Source organism: Kogia breviceps, chromosome 4 (genome assembly GCF_026419965.1).
Source record: "Kogia breviceps isolate mKogBre1 chromosome 4, mKogBre1 haplotype 1, whole genome shotgun sequence".
NCBI lineage: Eukaryota > Metazoa > Chordata > Mammalia > Artiodactyla > Physeteridae > Kogia > Kogia breviceps.
Window position 1 is genome coordinate 32245538 of NC_081313.1, and position 15928 is coordinate 32261465.

At 40.9% G+C, this 15928-nt stretch overlaps 1 pseudogene; it reads right to left on the minus strand.

The window, feature by feature from the left end:
- Window positions 1-1924: 1924 nt before the first annotated feature.
- LOC131756521 (U2 spliceosomal RNA) lies at window positions 1925-2097 on the minus strand (annotated as a pseudogene).
- Between the last annotated feature and the right edge of the window lie 13831 nt (window positions 2098-15928).

Consider the following 15928-nt stretch of genomic DNA (forward strand, 5'->3'; position numbering starts at 1 on the left):
TACAACAGCACATGTACCCTACACTCCAGCCAATCTAGAAGAATTTCCATTCCCCAGCCTCTGTGTTTCTTTTATTATTCTCCTAGCTCAAATTGCCTGTCCCCAATCTTCAACAAATCTCACTTTAGAGAATCTTCCAGCTAGCTCTAAATATAACTCACCTACAAAATCTTTCTGAATGTCTCGGTTTGCAATTATTTTTCCCTTCTCTGAATTCCCACGAGCATTCATGGGTATGCTACCTATCACTGTATTTGTTAATAATAAAAAGCACTATTTATAGAGCATGTACTACATACCAGGGATAGCTGTACATGTATGTGTATCTATGAATACCAGATGTTGGTTTTTATCAACTGTGTTTGTAGACACTAAGACGGGGTAAAAACAAAAAGGCTTTTTGTGGGTGAAAAACCTGTAAAGATAAAAGGGGAGGAAGTAGTAGAAAGTGGCAAGAATCTTCCTACACAGTGATCACCTGACACCTGTGGAAGAAGACAGGGAGGATGAAAGCTTGGGTAGGAAGTGTTTCGAGCTGAAATGCAATTCCAAGAAATGTTCTGCCAAGTCAGTGGGAGTCTTTAAACCAGAGTCATCTTTGGGCGGAAGGGGTCTCATATCTCAAATGACCTGCATAGGTTCCCCTATCATGCTTGGCCATTAGCTGGGAGGAGCCTTGTGGGAATATATTATAGTGGATCCCAAACAACAAGAGCTGGGGTTGTTCATCAGTGATGCTCCCACAACATAAAAGATGAACAGTTCTTTATCATGGCAATCACATCAACATTCGTTTATTGAATCTTCACAAAAACCCTGTGAGGTTAGGACTGGTATCATGTTTGCTTTAGAGTAAGGACACTGAGGCCTAGAGAGGTTAAGTGACTTTATTGCCATCACCCAGCTAGTAATGGGTTGGAGCCTGAGCTTGTCCTCTAAGCTATCATTGTAAGCGCATGAATGAGTTAAATGCACCTTGGTGTTGCCCGTGAGAAGGTGGAAACCTGAGCTGACAGTGATCAATGCCACTCTTGTTCTTGTTGGATCCAGAAATGCACAAGCCTCCCTCCAGTTTTCATGACACACAAGCTCTTCCCCTATCTGTGGGTCAAGGAATAGAACCAGATGTTTCTGATAAAATATTATGAAATATTTTACGAATAAAACAGCTCCACAGAAGTGCTTCCTAAAACCCCAAGGAAACAGGTTCTCAGATGCTTTTTCCTATAATTCTTTTTTTTCTTTTTAAGAGAAGGAGGTTAAGAATAGGGTGGATGATCAGAAGAACAAGATTTCAGAAGTCTGAGCCGGGTTGGAGAAGAGGTCCAAGAGAATACAGAGAGCCTTATGGGGTAAGAGACTGGAAATGTGGAAGAGCTGGCAGGAGCCGGCACCTTGTGACCACAGGCATTGGGCATCCCGAGGCGCAGGACGGCAGGGGCCGACCATTTAAGGCATAACCACCTGGTGGTCAGGCTGGCTTGAATTAGGGAAGAGCACGGAGCCTGTAAGGCGGCTGAAGTTTCCGTTACCTGGAGACGCTACTTCCACAAAGCTGATAAAACTAGCTCTTGGATTTGGGGTTGCTGCCACCCTGAGGGCTACGGAAAAAAGTCCTTGGGCCAATGATAGCACCAGCATAGAGTGGTAATAATGAAAGACACTCACCAAAAACTTGCTTAAAAATCCACAAAGGTCAATGCCATACTCAAACTAAAGAGAGTCATCCGCCGGCTGCAAGTTTGCAGGTGACGCCAAAATGCGAAGTAAACGAAACAAGACCGCCCTGCGAAGGTACGGCGGGCGGAGCCAGGGCCGCATGAAACCTCGCGAGAAAAACAGTACCTCACTCTGGCAAGCCAAAGAGGAGCAAAGTGTTGAAGAAAAGGTGAGGAAGGCAAAATCTGCTCTTTGTTGTTATGAGAGGGGGTGCACCATTCCTGAAGAATACCAGGTCCAGGCGTGGACTGAATGGAGCAAGCTCCTATTCCAATTCCCAGCTCCAAAAATTTGCTCCATTTACTGTATTGTCCTCAGATATTAACCTGATGAGAGCAGATACTACACTTGATCGTAGCCAAAAGGCCGGGAAGCGATTCTTTCCTGTAATTCTTGAGCCATAATTCCAGTCCTATTTCCTGCTGCATCTAATCAATGATGTGTTGTTATAGTATGCCTATTGTTTTGGTCGTATGAATCCATATCTTTTTTTCTGCTGAGATTAATTTTTTACTTTCTTGTTATGTTTCCCATTATTGAGAAGTTGTGAATGGTCTTGCTGAGAAAAGCTGTTAAGGACTGACTCAGATAGATAGCTGGCATTTTGAACGGAGACCAACTACTTTCCCCACCTCCAGAAAAAAATAAAGAAAAGAAAACAGAAGGACTTTTAGGATTAGGGTAAGTAAACCATTGCTTCCTATATTCCTATAAACTAAGCAACTTTTTCTTACCTTTCTCTTTGGGTCCAGTTTAAAAAAGCAAAGCAAAACAAAAACACCCAACAAATAATTCACAGCCATTTGATTATATGTATATCTATTATATATATATAATCAAATATGTGTATCTATTATATGTACACATATATGTATATATATAATAGAGAGATGAGTATATGGTATGATATATAGATATATCTATATATATGGTATGAATACACAAGATAGACTTCTTTCTACTGCAGTAGGTGGGGTTACATAGAATGATGGCATGTGGTAGAATCAAAAGACTTCCTAGGCCGAATGCCATCCACAGAAGTTGCAAGGAGAAACTAAAAGACACCAAGCAAGCAACCATACAATCAACCTCCCAAGTCCTCCCTGGATCCTTGCACTTATCACTGTTCCCCTGACCACAGTGTGTGGCATTTTACTTTTCAGCTCAGGGTCAAGAGCTGCCCTGGACATGGCACTGGGGGTGGGATCAACTATCCTCTTAGCTCTTTTAACTGGTGCCATAAACAAGCCTAGTGAATGCACTTATAGTTAAAAGGCATTTTTCTCCCACTACCACTTTAAGATGAATTCATTGAAAAAGATTTTTTTTTTTTCTGCCTTTGGAAGAAAACTATCAAGCACCATGACATTTCTGGTCCTCCTCATTTTATAAAAAGAGACCTCCAAATCTCCTAAGTCTTATTTCAGAAATTAGGATCTTCAGTCATAATATGTTAATTAACACTACGATTTGCATTTGCACATAAGACTTGTACTCCATTTGCTAGAGGTGGCCCTGGACAAGTCTGTCTTTGGAGAAAAGGATGTGATGGGTTTCTTGCTTCTTTGCCCATCTTTCATGTCACCCAATAGCTGTTCTTTCTGACTTGAGGCTGAAAATAGGAGAGGAAAGACAGATAAAGGGGAAAGAAAAAAATCCACTTAATTGTCCTGCCTGTAAGCTGGCTTCTTGTGCTCAGAGCTTCACAGATGGTCCTCCAGACTCACGACCTGCTTGGCCCCTCGGACAGTAACAGACAACAGTTCTCTTCACTTTTGACCTATTGTTCCTATTACCCCTCAGCCTCTGATTTTCAGGTGCTTCATTTTACACAGATCCTCTCAGTCCCAATTCCCTTGTCCTCTGGCAGAAGTTCTTTTAGGCACGTCTTTAGGATCCCACATAAAAGGGCCCCCAGCGGGCATCCCTTCCCCGGAGCCTCCACCTGGCCGTAGGCATGCCAGATCTTGACTTGCAGTCAGAGGGAAGCAAAGTTATCTCTTAGCCACAGTCCCCTCTGCTGCCCCAGAGCACCAGAGGGAATTTGGTATGTGTCAGAGGAAGCTCCCAAACCCAGCAGCAAAAGCAGTTTCTCAGAGCTGTCTCCTTTGAAAGCCCTCGCACTAGGCTCAAAGTCAGGAGCCAGGTCTCACCCTCGTCCCTTGCCATGGGGTGGAGGGTAGAACGCAAAGTACAGCTTTTTCTATCTAAAGCTTTCTCTTAAATCTTCCTCTTAATTTCCAGTTCGGGGAATCTTTTTACCCTTGAAGTGGGTGAAGGCCCCAAATCATGTACCTGGTTCTGAGCAATTTCCTTTGAAATTTGCATCTTGATTTTCAGCCTCTCCCCTCACTTGATATCTGATGTTGTTTACATGGCATTTCAGTTGAATCTTCCATTTCATACCATGTGTCATCTTTTTTCAACATTCTCTGCCCCTTTTAGCATCTTCTGTAGAAATTTCCATGTTCTTATGCTGCATACTCTACCAAGTCCCTAAAATGTGTCACCTCCCTGGGGCTTAGCCTTCCTTGGTCCTCCTCCTCCCTTTTTGACATCTAACCTGTCCCAGTCCTCCCCAACAGCACACCCATCATATTTTAGATTTGGGGCTTTCGTCCTCAGGGCCCTGATCTTTGCTAAGGGAGCTTCGGTGACTCCTGTGAATGTACTGTCCTGTGTTCTTTTTCCACATGGCACTGGGCATGTTCATACACTATCAATTGAAAGTAACAACTTGACCCAGAAGTTTTCTAAATTTGACGATGGTTTGTTGTTCTTCTTCTTGTTGTTTTTACTTTTTAACAAAACCCTTTTTACAAACTAAATATTTCAATCCATTTGCTAGTAAAAGTTTCAAACAGATAAAACATGAATAAGTGGGAATAAAGTGAGAGTGAGCTCCCAGAGACCACCCATCTGGCTTCCTCCACAGCCCCACAGGCACTGATAAAGAAGCCTGGGGCGTCAGGAAACACACTTGGAAAATCTCGACTTTTAAACAAAACATGACTTTTAAAACGGGAGCAAAGCATGGAAGATTGATTTTGGGGAAGGGATGTGTGCCCCACAGCCCTTCAGAAGTCACACCATATGGGCTGCCTCCTCTCTATGAAAATTAGTGAACGCTAGGGGCCCCAGCCCCAATTCCCTGCTTACTTCTGATACAGTCAGCTTCTAAATGCCACCTCTTGGGAAGACCTCAATGTGCCTTGGAATTTGGTTTATTTATTTCTTTAAAACCCAAGCTTCTGAAATGGAATCCCTATGAAGAGACTCATAAAGGCAAGGGCTTCTTTTCTTTTAAAACCGAAAAAACAAAACTAAAAACAAACAGCTCTCGAAACTTTATTCTGTGGATTATGTTTATGGCATTTTAATGCCATTCCTTAAATCTCTAAACCATATGAACTGCTGAGACTTTAACAGACTAATTATGCTGCTGGCCTTTTGAACCTTGACTTCTAGGGACTATGTGACTGCTTTGAGTTTTAAAAGGAGAGCCAAAATGTCCCTTTACCTTTTCCATGTCAGTTTTTTTTCCTATAAATGTACCAACACTCTGTGATATTGACATCATCTGACCAACACAGAGGAATGGACCCTACCCTTTAGCTGTCCCACCCGCCAGCCATGTGGGTGTTTAGACATTCTCATACATATTCAGATTTCCTGGTTAGACATGTGGAGCAAATCAAGTGGTTGCTACTTAGGGAGGAATTGGAAGGATGACTTTACTTCTTTTTGGGTGAGGAAGGATTCAGGAAGAGTAGAGGAAAAAAGATTCAGAAGTAACACGAGAAAAAGAAAATAGTCTCTTTCCTCCCTCACAATCATTTCTCTATTGGTGACCCCATAAGAGCTGGTGTTTGTGAAATAGGACTCTAAAGGACTCCGCTCTAGTGAATAAAACAAGCGACCATGATCCTGACAGGCCACACAGTAGGCATAATCAGAGTCTGAAAGGCATGGACCCACAAAAATTTTGGACTGATTATTTTGCATTGCCTGTACTTTATCCCTGGGAGGAATGAAGCCCAGAGCTGAGGGGGGAAGCCAAGGAGGCTTGTGAAGGCATCTGGTGTGCTTTCCTTACCCCCTGGGGATCCTTGATTGTTGAGCCATCTAAAGAGAGCTGAGATTCTCAGAGCTTTGTTGAGGAATGACAAATGGCCAATGTGACCTGTGGAAGCAGCTTTCAGGAGGCATCTGCTCTGATTAACCTCGTTTTTGACATCTGAGGTGGCAAGAAACCCTCTGCACTGATTGGAAAACACTGTTTAAAACAATTGCTACCTTTAGAAAGTAACCATTTTTACTTAAGATTTACTTCCGAAGAATGTTGGACTGAAGGATTGATATCTAATGATTAAAATCTAGTAATTAATCTCCGGAAGCCAGAAAGAGAGGAATCAGAGCTACTTCACCAACGAGGTCAGCTCAGCTCCTCCACAAACACCCATGAACACCCCAAACCACTTTTCTCTCTTTTGATGTTTATAGTTCACACATGCAACTTGGCACAAGAGTATGTACTGTCTTACATGGTGAATGATTGTTTTATAAGTTCTGTCTTGACTCCTCAATGATCTATTTCTTAAAGGCAGAGAACGAGAACATGGGTTACATTTTTAGTATACCACACAAGGTTTCCCTGCTCAGTGCTGGGCACAGGACGGGTCCTCAGAAAATCTTGGTTTGTTGATCAGTGATTGGCAAGTCCCAGTAATTGTCAAATGCATTGAAGAGCCCAACACCAAGCCTTGGTCTGCTTCTGCTGATTGATGGTATTGGCCAAAGAAGCAATAGCCATGGGCATTCGGGAAGCTGCGGTCAGTTTTATGGCATTCCAGGCAGAAAAGTATCATCTGTTCAAAATGCTTAAAACTAACTTGTATATTAAACATGACTAATTTTTTCTTCCTTGTCAATTTTTGTGCCTAAGTATTCTCACTGCAACATAACATAAAAGTTAACACAGACTTTGGAGCATTCACATTCCACCTCTGCTATTTATTGGTTGTGACCTTGAGGAATTCTATAAACTCTAAATATCTTTTTCTCTCATTTTTTTTCTTTTCTCTTATCTTCAGACAGCATCCCTAAAATTGTTGCAGGATAACTTGTTTGCTTGGAAGTTAAATCTCCCGCTCTACACTGTTCAGGAGACTAACCTTTGATGTACTTCAAAATACTTCCACAGATATACACAAAAACATACCTAGATAGAGAATGATAGATAGATAGATAGATAGATAATAGATAGATAGATAGAGAGAGATGATAGATAGTAGAAGGTAGATAGATGATACATGATAGATTATTCTAATTACTCTCTTAAGAGGATAGATTATGCTAAAGAGAGACTCACTCACAATCTAAACCAGGATGGGTTGAAGTGTGCAGTTTGGGATATATACTTGGGGCAGAACATTGATATTTGTACAAATGGCAGGAGCATAGAAAATGTTGAGGCAAGGAGGGGACCCGGGAGAGAGGCAAGCAGGGTGGTTTGCAGTGGAGCACAGGATCAGAAGAGGAGGAAGAGCTGGGAGGTCCCCACTGGTATCATAGACCAGAAGGAGCTTTGAAGGAGCTTTTACTAGGAAGTTATTAATTTGTTTGCCATGGGGTATGTTGGCATCTCTCTCCTTGTGTGTCACCATCGTGTCTTGAATAGAATACCCTTGACTGTATTATGCTCACTGAGGCTTTTCTGTGAAAGTTCTTTCCATTGGGAATATTTAGAGGATAAACTTCACCTTCTTTATCTCTGAAATGGTGATAATGATGGGGTTAGAGCATAAGCATCAAATGAGCTTATGAAATGCTGGCATATAATAAATGATTATTTTTTTTTACATTTTAAATACATTGTGAATTGATTTATCTATAAGTTCATAACTGCCTATGATTTTATACTTACTATTGATTAGAATTGTTTTGGTGTTGCAATATAATGAATGTTGGAGAGTGCAGGTATCAGAGTCAGACAAACTTGGGTTCAAATGCTGACTTCGCCCCCTTTTGTGTGTGAATTCAGGCAAATGCCCTCTCATGTGTAAAATGGAGATTATATTTATGTCATAGAGACATGGTGAAGGGAGAAGGCTAAGGAGACAACATTCCAAGGCTGTATTACTCAAGGTTCCCAAAGGAAAAAAGATTAAACACTCAAATGGGGGTAACTGGAGGAGAATTTAAGAAAGGGACAATTTACAAAGTTGTGGGTAGGCTGTAGGGGAAGCAGCACACTGGCTGGTACTGAATCCTTAGACTAGCAATAGAGGGCATGAGAGGTGTGGAGAGGAGGGGAGAGGGGTGGAGAGGGTAAGGACTGCAATCTGGAAGGACTGTTGTGTGGAACAGAGGATAAGGGAGTCACTTGATGTGGTCCACACCGATCAGTATCTCTGGGCACAGAGAAGAGATGGGGGGCAGGATGGAGGTGGATACAGAGAGGCATGGAAAGTGTCCAACTTGAAAATGATTAGCAAAGTGCCTGGTGTAGTAGTACTCAATAAATGATTGCATATATTAAACAGAATAAGATATATATAATATTAATGATCATGAATCTATAGCTTTTTTCTGTATCCCAAGAAATCAAAAGAATATCTGGTTTTATATGCCTAGTGAAATCAGTATGATTAAAACATGGGTTCTTGCCAATTCACCAGGGTTCATTAGAATCCCGTCATATGTATCCCATCCTCAGGAGGCAGGGGCAGCATTTCCAGATTCCCTGCTAAACTGTCTTTCTCATGACAGGAGTATAGATATGCTCTATGATGAGGAACTTCACTGCCAGTGATAAAATACCCTGGCTTGCTCACTTTCCAGCCATGTGACCCAAGCCAAAGTACCATACCTCTTTGAGCCTCATGTATAAAAATGGCCTTCTATCTTTGTGGCAACACGGATGGACCTTGAGGGTATTATACTAAGTGAGATAAGTCAGATGGGGAAAGACAAATACCGTATGATTTCCCTCATATGTGGACTATGAAAAGAAAAAAAGAAATGAAAAGCCAAAATAAAAGAACTAACCAAACAAAAACCAAACACATAGATATAGAGAACAGAGTAGTAGTTACCAGAGTGTGGTGGGGTAGGGTGAAATGGGTAAAGGGATCAACTGTATGGTGATGGATGGAAAGTAATTTTTTTGTGGTGAGCACACTGTAAGGTATATAGAGGTAGAAATATAATGTTGTCCATGTGAAATTTATATAGCGTTATAAACCAATGTTACTTCAATAAAAATAAATATTAAATTTATAAAATGATTTTCTAAACATTGATGTGGGCTTCCCTGGTGGCGCAGTGGTTGAGAGTCCTCCTGCTGATGCAGGGGACACGGGTTCGTGCCCCAGTCCGGGAAGATCCCACATGCTAGGGACCGACTGGGCCCGTGAGCCATGGCCGCTGAGCCTGCACGTCCGGAGCCTGTGCTCCGCAACGGGAGAGGCCACAACAGTGAGAGGCCCGCGTACCGCAAAAAAACAAACAAAAAAACAAAACAGAAAACAATTGATGTACCCCAAGCCTTAGACCCCTGCCCTTTACTCTTCTCTGTCTAATCTCAATTCTTGAGTGATCTCATCTAGTCTCAAGGATTTAACTATCATTTATAAGAGATGACCTTAAGCCCAGACTCTATTCTGAGCACCACATTGGTACATCCAACTGCCTACGTATCATCTCCACTTGGACGTTAAAAATCATCTCAAATAGAATTTGTCCCAAACCACATTCTTGATTCTTCCTTCTACACCTTCCCAGGACCCCCCACCAAAAAAACAAAGGAAAAAGGAAAAAAATATTTTTGCCCCTACCCACATTCATCTCATCTAATGGACCTCCATCTCTCTAGATGCTTAGGTTTAAACCCCACATTTTTCCGTGACTCCTCTTTCTCTCATACCTCACATGCTATCCATCAGCCAGTCCTGTCAGCTCTGTCTCCAAATCACATTCACACGCTCAGCACCTTTACAGAAGAGCCCTGGACTGAGCCCCCATCACCTCTCAATTAGAATAATTTGGATTAACTGTCTCTAACTGGTCTCCTGCTTCCAGTCTTCTTTCCCACACCATAGTCATAATCTCCACAGGGATGATATTTGTAAATATAGGTATATCATACCACTTATCTGCTCAGAACCCTAAATTGCTTCTTGACTCACTCCAAGTCAAAGTCAAGGTCTTACCATCATGTCCTGTGAAGTTCCTACATGATTTGTGTCCTCACTCGCCATTGATTGACCTCATCTCTTATTTTTCTACCCCGTAGTGACTCTGTTCCAGCTACACTGGGCTTCCTTGCTGTTCCATGAACATGCTAAGTATTCTCCCATTGCAGGCAGGTTGCTTGCATTTGCTGTCTCCTTTGCTTGGTACTGTCTTCTCTGTCCCCAGGTGTCCTGAGTAGTCCTACATTTCCATCAGATTCTGCACAAAGTCCCTTGCTCAGCGAGGTCTTCCCTGACCCTGCATCTAAAATAACACATCTCACTCTCTGTTTTACTTCCCTGCTTAATATTTCTCCATGGTGTTATTATCATCTTACATATTCATACTCATTTCTTTGTTTGTGTTTAGTCTCCTTCCTCTAGAATACAAGCTCCAGGAAGTCAAGACTGTGTCTCTTATATTCACTGCTGTGTTCCCATAGTTACGGCAATGAGTGAATTAGCTCATAGCTTAGAGTTTTAGGGACCGTTAACAGTTAGTGGTTCAATGAGATGAAAGTCCTGAAAGGGTCTTTCTTAAATAAAATACACATGATCTGGGATTCTGGGCTAGTCTGTTAAATACTTACTTATTTTATGTTCTATTGCCAATAAAAGTAGTAATAAATAATGTAATTTTAAGTTGCTTTTGGTGTTAAAGGAAATATATGTTCATACTTAAGTATACTTTTCATGTGTGAGTTTTAGGATACAAATATTAAGACCACAAAAATTTCAATGAAATGAGATAACATTTGTGAAATTGTCTGTCATGGGGCCCAGAAAACGGAGGCGTCTTAGCAGATGTTTGTTTTCTTCCTGCCATCCTTCTGGAGGCAGAGGAACTTCTGTTGCTCTGAACTTGGGGTTGGAGTACGCATTTTATCAAACCTGTTACTCCATTTACACAGCTCTTTCAATTCCATTCAACAGAAGTCAGTGGGCAATGTGCAAAGGCAGGAACACTACCATGAAGACGTGTGATGATTTCTGCAGATTTCCCAAGTGTTCTCCCTTATATCCAACATAAATTATTACACAAATAATTCCTAGAGTATCTTACAATGACATAGTGCAGTGTTTCCCAAACTGTGTTCCAAATCAATGCAAGCATCTACAAGATATGAATCGCAGTTCCTCAAAGGCAATGTTTCATGGTCAAAGATATCTGGAGAAGATGGGGTTAAAGAAGACTAAACAAAAAAAGAAAACTAAACAACAACAAAAAGGACTAAACAGATTCCAAATTACAGTCCTTCTTTTAGTGTTTTATTTAATAACCTGTGTTGTGAGTCTTCTTAAGAAAAGTCATACGTGTAGGATTTTCTAAACTTCACCATAGAACCCATCTTTATAGACCCCTCAGGTTCAACTAAACACACTTTGGAATATCCAGTAGAGTTTAAAAAGACTTGATTCGATTTTCATATAATCCTCTAAGTTAACAGAAAAAAACATAATTATCCCCATTTTACAGATAAAAGGAAACTCTCAGCATGATAACTGGCTTCTTCATGGGTTGTAAAAAGGTAGAGTGAACTAAACTAAGAGCTTTTGCTGAGAATTTTAATTTTCATTCCATTGCAACATATTGCCATCTGTATTAGTTTCCTAAGGCTGCTGAAACAAATCACCGCAAACTGGATTGCTAAACAGCAGAGTTATTTTTCTCTCTCATGTTTCTGGAGGCTCTGAGGGAGAATCTGTTCCATGTCTCCTTCCTAGCTTCTGGTGGTTGCCAGCAATTCTTGGAGTTCCTTGGCTTGTAGCTGCAACACTCCAATTTCTGCCTCTGTCTTCACATGAGTTTCTTCCTCCTGTGTGTGTCTCAGTGTCTCTCTCCTTATAAGGGCACACCGGTCATTGGAAGCTTGAAGGCTTCATTTTTCTAGGCTAGAATCAAATCTTTATTTTATGACCCAATCGGGAGTCCTCTTCACACCTTTAGTCAGAGTAATTGTCTCTGTTTGAGTATTTGCCAGCTTATTTCGTTTTCTTTATTGGAATTTACCAGAATTCTATGCAGTATTCTAGGCAACGATGCACCCATATGACACAAATAGGCTGTGATAATAATTTTCTAATGATTCTCAGAGTTCTTATGGCTTTGAGGTCATGCCAGCCATTTGGGACATTCTCCATCGAGCTATTGGAAAGAAGTGTTCCTCCTTTCAAGACTGCTCAGTCAGTAAAGTTTAAGTCTAGAGCTGCTGGCACCTGTCTTTGTCACTTCTGGGAAGAAGACTCCTGAGCATCGAGCCAACTTCAAGGAAGGATGGAAGGAAAGAAAGAGGAGGAGGGAGGCGGAGTGGGGAGAAGGAGGAGGGGAAGGAGAGATCTAATAGACCTAATCCAACCGAGGCCCTGGATCCAGCCATCCCTGAACTGCCCTATTACAAAGAACAAAAAAATTCTTTTTCACGGGTCGACTTGTATCCTTTGCCTGACATTGTCCAGGCAAATATAGTATGAAGTTCCTTATGTCCAGTTATAATCTGCTAAAGGCGAGGGAGATGGAGCTGTGAGCAAGCGCCTGCCTTGGGTCAGGCTGTGTTAGGTCTATTATATGCTATGTCATTTAAGTCTTATAATGACTTTATCAATTAGGTATTGCTAACCCATAAATTAAAAAATCAAAACATTAGGATAATATTTTCCTTTAACTTGCAAGAATAAGGTTTAAAAATAAAATAAAGATATGTGTATATATGTCTGTGTGTTTATATGTATATATAGATACATCCTCGATATATACATATATCTCTTAATGTCATTTACATTAAGAGATATATGTATATGTGTGTATGTATCTATATATACATATATATATAATGTGTTTATATATATAAGTGTGAAACAAACAAAATTGACCTGCTAGTGGTGAAGAGACTTCAGCTCCCTATTTAGAATCAGTGGGAGGGTTTCCAGGGCTGTCAACTCACTCACCAGGAAAGTCAACTCTCTATTGAAACCTTGAATTGTACATATAAATACTGAGAAATGTATTTTCATTCCCCACAGACAAGTATTCAGAAAAAAAGAGACAACAGGGGTTTTCTAAATTACTGGAAATCAGGTGGAGGAAGGACTGTAGCCATAGGAGAATAGGAACAAAGCATCCATTTTGGTGTTGAGTACCTTGGAGGGAAATGTGTGAGGCTTTTAAATGGAACTTCACTCCATTTAATGCCCCCTGGCTGCATGAGTTCCTCTGAAATGGCCATACTGTTTAATGTCAATCTGAAGTGGAGTACCTAGAGATTATCATACTAAGTGAAGTCAGTCAGTCAAAGATAAATATCATATGATATCACTTGTATGTGGAATAAAAAAAAATGATACAAATGAACTTATTTACAAAACAGAAACAGACTCCCAGACATAGAAAACAAACTTACAGTTACCAAAGGGGAAAGGGGGGGGGGATGAGGAATAAATTAGGAATTTGGGTGTAACATATACACACTACTATATGTCAAATGGATAAACAACAAGGACCTACTGTATAGCACAGGGACCTATACTCAATATTTTGTAATAACCTATATGGGAAAAGAATCTGAAGAAGAATATACATTTATATATATATATGTATATATAATATATATAAAACTGAATCACTTTGCTGTACACCTGAAACTAACACACATTGTAAATCAATTATACTTCAATAAAAAACTATATGTAAAAAGATATTTTAAAAATGAAGTGGAGTGACCCTACTATGGAAAACAATACAGTAGTTATCTACTTTCAGTCTCTTACCCTTGCCACGATAGGCTAGCTGTGTCACTGCCATCCTCACACACACATCACACACACATCGAATGCCTAGAATCTTTTAGTGACTTGACACCATTCATAAGATAAAAGCTCCTTATCTCCAAACCAGGGAATGCATTCTCCCAGAGTACCTTTCTGACCAGATCTGACTCTTGTCTACCCGGCCAACCTCTTGTCCTCACCTGTGGCTTACGCTCCAGCTAAACCAGTCTGCTTCCAGTTACACCAACACGTCGTGCTCTGCAGTGCTGTCCAGGCTTTGCAGGTGTGTCCCTTCTGCCTGGACTCTCTTTCCCAGTCCTATTTCCTTGACATACAGCATTTTAATCTCTTTCAGGGATCTTCTTGAGGAGGCCCATAAACCCAGAGTTAATACCTTGTTCCCTGTGCTACTTATATCTTTGCTTCCATAACACATACATTTTTTTTTTTTCGATCTGCAGTAGTAAGGATAACACTTCTGCCTAGTACCCTTATAAGTGGGGGATTTTTGCTTTGGAAAAATAGTCCATTATAGTGTATACAGCCACAGGCTTTGGGATTAAACTGCTTGTGTTTAAATCTGAATTCTACCTCTTATTACCTGTGAGACCTTGGATATTCATCTTCTCTGGGCCTCAGATTCCTCATCTATCAAATGGGGATGGTAATACTAACACTCCAGGGAATTTCTGTGAAGATGAATTGAGACAGTCTAAGCCAAGTGATTGTTGCAGGTATGTCCTCAACAAAGGTATATTATTTTGTCTATTAACTTAGGGAAGAAGGGTGCTCATTGTCAGGAATTGGCCAAAGTAATGCTAGAGCATAATTAGGCCATTTTCAAGACACTGCAGGACGTCTGTTCTATTTTCCTCTTTTGCTCGTGCACATCAGCTGCTTACAAAGCTGACTCAGGATAAGAACACCAGCCTCGTCAGTCACGTAGGGAGACACCTCTGTCTTGCTGTTTCCAGACTCCCCCAAAGGTTCCAATCAAATAGTCAGCATATAGTACTGCTGGTTTGGGGCACAGACAGCCCCAAATTCAGCCTTCTCCCAAATTCCATGCCATATTTTGTCACCTGAGCCTTTAAAGTTTTGCCATTGTAAGTCTCTTTTGAGTAGGTCTACATGCTTCTGAACCCATTACAAGAATCTTCTTGGGAAGGAATGAAGGAAATGGTTCTGGCAGGTTCTAGCACTCCTCCTATAATCTAAGGATCTCAGACATTAGCCACCATTCTCTCCTTTACTTCCTGCCCCAAACGGTATGCATGTCAATAGGCAGGTATACGGTGGGAGCTCTGCAGGTAACAGCATGGCTTTCCAGCACAGCCAGCCCAAAAGCTCATTTAAATCAGCCATACTGCTGTGGTTTGCTAACTATTGTCTTTACCAGTGAATTCTATGTTCTGGGTAAGTCCAGGGCACAGACCACTGTGGAAAGGTTCCAGGCCAAACTTTGTGCTGGTAAAACCCAATTAAGCAGAAGTACACCAGGCAGGAAGCATTCCTGCCTACAGGTCAGTGTGTGTCTCACAAGTTGCTTTTTTAACAAAATCCAGTGCCATTTATTTGGTTAGATAATCCAAAGCATACTTTCATTAACCAGAGTCAATATATCTCTTTCCTCCAAAATGAAAGATGCATTTAAGTTCTCTGGCTTTCTCTTTAGTGGTAGATGAAGGCAATTTAAAAACTGACTAAGAAGAATTCCCCTTGGTTTCATCCTTCTACCTTCCTCCAAGTGCAGCATTAAAGATGAACCAGCATCACGCTGTACTGAGCAAGGCACCAGATTATACTTTAACAAAGCCAATGTGAGCTTTGATCTTTAACCCTTGAATAGTGGTCACAGAGAGCAGTTTCATTTAATCTATTAGCATCTATAAACACTGTCTCGGGCATTTACTTTTAGAGAAAATAACCTGCTCATTTCAGTGGAGCAAGGGGGACAGCCAAGGTCAATGAAGCATCAAAAGTAAGTTTTCCAGCCCATCGTGGAGGCAGGATGGGGGATGACTTTTTTTTTTAAATGGTATTTAACAAATAGCATCTGAATGGAATTTTAAATCAAAACCCCAGATGATAAAATCTTGGCAGAAGAACCTACTTTTTAAAAAAATTAATTAATTTATTTATTTGGCTGTGTTGGGTCTTGATTTCTGTGCGAGGGCTTTCTCTAGTTGCGGCGAGCGGGGGCCACACCT